Source organism: Mixophyes fleayi, chromosome 9, assembly GCF_038048845.1.
Source record: "Mixophyes fleayi isolate aMixFle1 chromosome 9, aMixFle1.hap1, whole genome shotgun sequence".
Taxonomy (NCBI): Eukaryota; Metazoa; Chordata; class Amphibia; order Anura; family Limnodynastidae; genus Mixophyes; species Mixophyes fleayi.
In genome coordinates, this window is record NC_134410.1 from 29,786,794 (window position 1) to 29,793,450 (window position 6,657).

The 6,657-nt window shown below is 37.4% G+C and overlaps 1 protein-coding gene and 1 long non-coding RNA gene across 7 annotated transcripts in view; one reads left to right on the forward strand and one right to left on the reverse strand.

The window, feature by feature from the left end:
* The window catches only part of ZNF185 (zinc finger protein 185 with LIM domain), a 113,401-nt gene extending 108,105 nt beyond the window's left edge, over nucleotides 1–5,296 (reverse strand). For 3 of the 5 annotated variants that reach the window (XM_075187183.1, XM_075187184.1, XM_075187182.1), the window contains exon 1: nucleotides 5,160–5,295. The gene's annotated coding sequence lies outside the window, so the exon portion shown is untranslated. Of the gene's footprint in view, nucleotides 1–5,159 lie in introns of all 5 variants that reach the window. The other 2 variants (XM_075187186.1, XM_075187185.1) reach the window with 1 other exon arrangement.
* The window catches only part of LOC142102363 (uncharacterized), a 107,361-nt gene that overhangs the window by 77,911 nt on the left and 22,793 nt on the right, over nucleotides 1–6,657 (forward strand). The gene's annotated exons all lie outside the window — the stretch shown is intronic.

Below are 6,657 nucleotides of genomic sequence, written 5' to 3' on the forward strand. Positions count from 1 at the left end.
GGGACAGATCTATAGCTGGGGTAGGGCATGTGGTAGATCAACTTTCTAGTTTAATTTAAAAATAAAGCTATTAAGTATTTGTGTGCTACAAGGAAAAGCAGCCAGTATTTTCCTTATGTGCAAAATAATAAACTTATTTGCACCCCTTGCATTGTAACATGGTTTGTCCAGGAGAAATGTTACTCCTTTTTTTGCCTTACTTTCCTTAATAACTTAAGGCCTGTAGTCTACAGTTGTATTTCTAAAAGATAGCAATTGCTGTGTCCCAAGGAGGGACCACCATAAGGTTTGTCATTTAGGGAAGTAAAGAACATCACACCCTGATTGACTATAATTCTTTTGTGAAATAAAGTAGTTCAACTAAGAAATTAAATCATCAGTACTATCATAAGATGGGGAGGTGTTATATAAGAAGGCCCCGGAGCAGCTGGTACCGAAGGCTGGGATCATGAGGAAGCATCCACAGGTTTCAAATAAAAATATGGACAGTCATTTTCTCAAGCCAGGTATTCAATAAGGCCCCAAAATACTCACTAGAAAGGGATAAACAGGAAATTCTTCAAATTATATGGGATTAATACATAATCATTATAAGACAATCATAAACTTCATCATACTACCCTACTTCCAGAGATGCTGACTTTTGTAGATATGTAACTTATTAATGTCCTCCCCCTCCCTATTTTGCTGGCAGCCTCTTCCCAATGCCGATGTCATTCTATGCAAATCAGAGGGAGGCTACCGATTTAGGAGTCATAGTGACCATGATAACATAATTGGAAAGATTATAAAAGTCTGTTTTCTTGTCTTCAGTATCTTGAAGACACAAATTTGATGACAGAATTGACAAAAGCACATAAAATTTAGGTAATCTAAAAAATGACAATTGAAACAGATCTGTTTAAGCCATGTTATTTGCATGCGGATCTGAGATAAGCCAATAGCCATGGCAATTACATACAGTAATAGATCATCAGTGTCATAATGATAGGGTGTGAAATTTTAATAGGAGACTACAATGGTAAATGTCATTACAAAATGCCAAGAGTTTCTATATTGTGTAAGCCTGCACAATAATAGGCCAGTCAACATATATGTTTTAAACTTGGTATGCGCTTAGGACAAAAGTTTTGACATTGTGTTCATATGAATGTATTCCAATGTAGTTATTTATTTATTCCCCTGTGCATGCTTAGCATGTAATGCTCCTGATGTGTAAAGTTTAAAATTGATGCAGAGTGTCAAATCTGCTCTCTCATCACAAGGGGTGTTGGAGCGCTTGAATATCCAGTAGGTGCCCATGGATAAATATCTCACAAATTGCATAGCTTTCAGGTAACAGACCCCTGCAGCTCCGCTTTTATTTCTGGGTGTTGTATTTTTTTTTCTTTATGAGCGACAACAAAAACGGTTAAATAACTGGTTTCAGATTCCACTAAGCCAACAAAACTATAAATTCCGGTATTAAGCCCATGCAAACTTGGGGCTCCATACAGCTATACTGCGTACAAAAAGGACAAGGATAACAAGCCAAGCTAAGCCAGATTTGTATCAACAGCCACGTCCAAAACATCATTAAAAAATCCTGGCTCCATTAAGAAAACAAAATAATTAAGAGGCCCTGCCCTCATATGGAATCAGGGCACCTCGTTTTTCTGACGCTCCAATAATTGTATTATAATCTGCATAGCAATCACATTTTAAACACCATACAGCCGAAATCTGGTCCCGTTTCACACTGCACAGAATTCCCTTAGTTTGTGTACTTGCATGTGCCAAGACAGAGGCAAGTCTACCAGATTCTTTACTTGAACAAGAATTTGGGGGATTTCCAAGCAATGTTCCCTAGGGATATAACGCAAAATAAAAATAGACTTCTGTGCAATTCCATTTACATGGCAGCCTTTTAAGTCAATGCTAGTGGGTAGGCATTTACTAAAACAGCTGCCATGTAAATAGCAGTACCCAGAAGAATACTCTCCTTTAATTGTGCCAAATGTGTGGCCCAATTGCGCTAATTTGATTGCAATGTAGACATAGGGCTAGACTTACTAAGCTGCGGGTTTGAAAAAGTGGGGATGTTGCCTATAGCAACCAATCAGATTCTAGCTGTCATTTTGTAGAAGGTACTAAATAAATGAAAGCTAGAATCTGATTGGTTGCTATAGGCAACATCCCCCCTTTTTCAAAGCCGCAGCTTAGTAAATCTAGCCCATAGACTCCTTCACTTCTGGGTCAAACAATAAACTCCCCAATGTTCAATAATTTTCAATACCAAATTGAATCTGATCCTAAAGAATTGGACGGAAGTAAGTTAGGATGTGCTCAAACATGGTACACTGATTGGTCAATTTGGTCCAACTAACTAACCAAAATAACACCCTGAGTGGACAGCTTAGCATCTGCATAACTTGTAATTATAAACAGACAAACACAAGGCTTGACCGATTCATTACAGTCAGTGTAAAACCAGTGTAGAGCTGCTGGTCAAACCTCCAGTGCCAAATGAATAACTTAAAAGAGGCGCAGACACCACTCATAGATTTGTATGTACGATAAAACAAGGTTGTCCTTGTTGATGTAGAACATCAAAGTGAATTTCTGGAGAGCCCCACCTTCTTACAGGGAAGACAGATCATGTGAGATGTAGTGTAAAAATAAGACAGAGCCAATTTGAGGCTAGATATTTTTTCAGGTCTGTAGTGCAATATATCTGTGCTCTTGGTAAATAAATACAAGGTCTACAAATATTTACCACTATAGTTCCTGGATATAGAAGGTTATCACATAGTATCCCTTCGATAAGTGTGTAAATACAACTGCAAACATAACACAAGAGAAAAAGCTATCAAATAACAATCATACATTCAAGTGAAGTATCATGTGATATATTTAAAGAATCTACTAAATGTATTTTTTTCTATAATCATTTTTTAATTGAAAATAATATAGCATATATATAGTGCAAAGTGAACACAATTCAACACTATTGTAGGCTGTATCTTCATTAACAACATTCAGATAGCTTGCATCACAAGTAAAACGGTTCATTCATCAGACTAGGAAAATTTAGGAAGGGTCCCACTCAGGACTGCAAAGAATATTTTCGAATAGACCAGATAGAAAGTGACAATGTTGCTACATTATTGAAAGGGGAAAGAAAATAGGAGGAGAGAGAGGGAGGGGGAAACAGGAGGGGGGGAAGTGGGGGCCGGGATTATTCAGTGGAGCTTGTCCAGCATAAGGTTAGACAAAGATTTAGGAAGGATGTTGATCATGTTTAAATTAAAAGCTCCCAAATAATAGATTACTGGCATAGAATGGGTGAATCCACTGTGCTAGAGTTTTAATAGCAGAATAAGTGTAAAGAATTTCTTCTTAGTACACTTATAGGTGGATTTTTTTTAGATAGGCTCATATTTATTAATTAATGGAGTTTTGCTCTGTTAATAATCATACATCATCGCAAAGATGATAGATGAATTTTCGGTCCCACTTTTTAAAAAATCATCCCGGGACAGCGCTTCCGATATAAGACTGTCCCGGCGATGATTTCACTTACCTTAATAGTCCCGTTGTCTGGCTCTACTCTCCTGTCACTATAGCAAAGTTGCTTTGTGAATGCAGAGAGACATACTTGCAATAGTGACCAGAGAGGAGAGCAGGTAATCTGCGATGAGAGATCCGAAGATCCCTTTACCGCAATGCTCTCCCCAATCCCCTATTTTTGAGGGATTTAAGGCTAAAGATACCTTAATAAATAGGCCCCTTAGTCCACAAGTGCCTATTACAACGAATATAAACTATAAGCAGAGCCACGGTGCTCCAGTGGGATGTCCTCATGTTAAATCATTTTCTTAAGAAGCACTGCTAATTAACAGTGCCCTGTACTAACTGAATGTAGTCTACGTGCACAATATATATTCTGGTAGGTAACAAGCACATCCTTATACATTAAATTCCTGATGTTGTAAATGTGAATCTAGATTACAGGATCATTCAGTTTGGGGTGGAATTATTCTTTCAGCCAAAGAGGCATTCTGCATTACGAAGAGAGATGAAGGGAAATGTCAGCTCATAGGGCTAGTGGCTAGAACTCTGCAAACCCATCAATCTTGATATTGGTTCTTAACTTATTATGAAATTATTATTTTATGTACCCAATTCCTTTCGGATTTCCAATAGAAGCTAGGATGATCAAAACAAAGATCTATTAAGTATATCAATAATATAGCCATAGAATGATGTGCATTCATAGTTCTAACAATAATTAGCTTATTTTCATACTGGCTGCATTTCATTAAACAAAGATGTGCTGGTACAATTTGTATATGTAGATGAGACCATTAATTCACATTTACACTACTTTAGCAAGGTCTTTACTGTTCAGTTACACTCCTTTCCTTCAGATATAATAGCTGTACCAACAGCTTGACCAACTAAAAACATTTGTCATACACTGTATTTAGACAAACACAAGAAATCCCAGTTTAAACCTCATCTAACAGCCAAGAAAACAAAGAGAGAGACGTGCTTACAAGCCTTAGTTAGAGGACAATATACAACGTCACAAAACAACAATAAAAAATACTCTTAAATTGGTTCATACTTCACACAATCATGCTTACAAAATAAAATCACAACAATTAAAAACAGTATACAGCTAAACTAAATGTACTTGTAAAAGAATGCAATTAAGAATAAACAGAGCATACACTTAATCGTTGAAAGCTTTGCTAGTTAATTCTATAGATGCAAGAAACTAATGTTAAATGATGCTAAATATGTACTAAATTTACAAGCAAACAGCACTTAAAATAATCATAATGAACACAGACAAATTTAGTTAGAATGTAAATTATAAATATATGCAGTTACTTATAGTGTTATTAGAGTTAGTCTATGTAACGGATATATGCAATATTTAATACATTTCTACAGAATATATTCAAACACCTACTACTAAGATGCAAAGAAAAATAATAATAATAAAAAAACATAATTACTGTACAGATCTAATTATAAGTGCAAGACTAAACAGCATTATGAGATGTATAAACAAGCTATACAAAAGAATCAGGGATCTATGTTTCTGTAAAACCTTGCATGGAAAAACTTTAAAAATGGTAAAACTAGATTACTCCTAATATAATTCATACCTGGAATGTGGTGAATTATAAGTTCCTGGTGTTAAAATTCAGACCTTCTTTTAGTGTGATCCCAAGTAGAGTTGTGACTGTAATACCCGTCTCCTAAACTGTCAGCTAAATGTGACTCAAGTTTACCTGTGAGAGCACCGACTGTGGTGTATTGAAAGAGCCAAGCCCAGGTTTCAAGACTGGGAGGAGCAGAGATTGCTGTGCCCTTCAGGGAACCAAACAGGTTTGTCCTACAAATTCCTCTGTCCTTGTCTTCTTCTCTTTCTAAGTGGGCATAGCTGCCACATTCTTCAGATTCTCCCTAAAGGAGTCAGCACAGGCCAAGGTATCCTGCAAACATCGGTCACCTTTTTCTAGTCATGTCAGACTGAACAGTTGTGTCACTCGAATTGTTCACTCACTGCCACCTATAGATTTTTCCACAAACTTGTTTTACAGCTTTTGGGAACGCTGACTTAGGTTTTCCAAACACTATTTGCTAAAAACACACTAGAAATAGGGATCAGTCATTGCAGAAGTGTAATTTGACACCAACAACAAATATATAAAAGGTTGCAGTGTTGTGTTAGAACGGAAGCTACTTATAGACTAGGAGCAGCCTTGCTGGTATCCACTCTTTGCCCCTTTGGGAACAAATAAGGATTTGGCAAATCATGGCAACACTATTGTAAAATTTTCCCGTTCAATCTGGAGATTCTGTTAATCTTCTAACCTTAGTTTTCCTCTGGACTTTTCTCCTGTAGAACTCCACTCGTGGAAGAAATTGAAACAAGGTCCTTAATTAGCTTATGTCTTTATAGATGGAGCATCACGGCACTCTTTCACCTCACTATCTGACAAACATTTAATTTATACTAATACCACCGAGGGATCAACTGTTCAGATGTTTCATCCCCTATGAGAAATTCTATGTTATTACTCATTTATGAGAAAACATACCCTTTCTACACATAATAATAGGTTATGGGGGCATATTTGGGCAGCACGGTGGCTCAGTGGTTAGCACTTCTGCCTCACAGCACTGGGGTCATGAGTTCAATTACCGACCATGGCCTTATCTGTGTGGAGTTTGTATGTTCTCCCTGTGTTTGCGTGGGTTTCATCCGGGTGCTCCAGTTTCCTCCCACACTTCAAAAACATACTATTAGGTTAATTGGCTACTATCAAAATTGACCCTAGTCTCTACCTGTCTGTCTCCCTCTCTGTCTGTGTGTGAGTGTGTGTCTATATTAGGGAATTTAGACTGTGAGCTCCAATGGGGCAGGGACAGATGTGAATGAGTTCTCTGTACAGCGCTGCGGAATCAGTGGCGCTATATAAATAAATGGTGATGATGATGATGATATTTAACAAATCACGGTAGTGCACTATTGTGCACTTACCGTGGAATTAAAGTCCCGATGTGCCCTCCGCAAATTTATTAAAGGTGCATCGCAGCAGATATCATGGATATCTGCTGCTTTGCACTCCTGATCGTTTTTGCGAGCAGTCACCATTC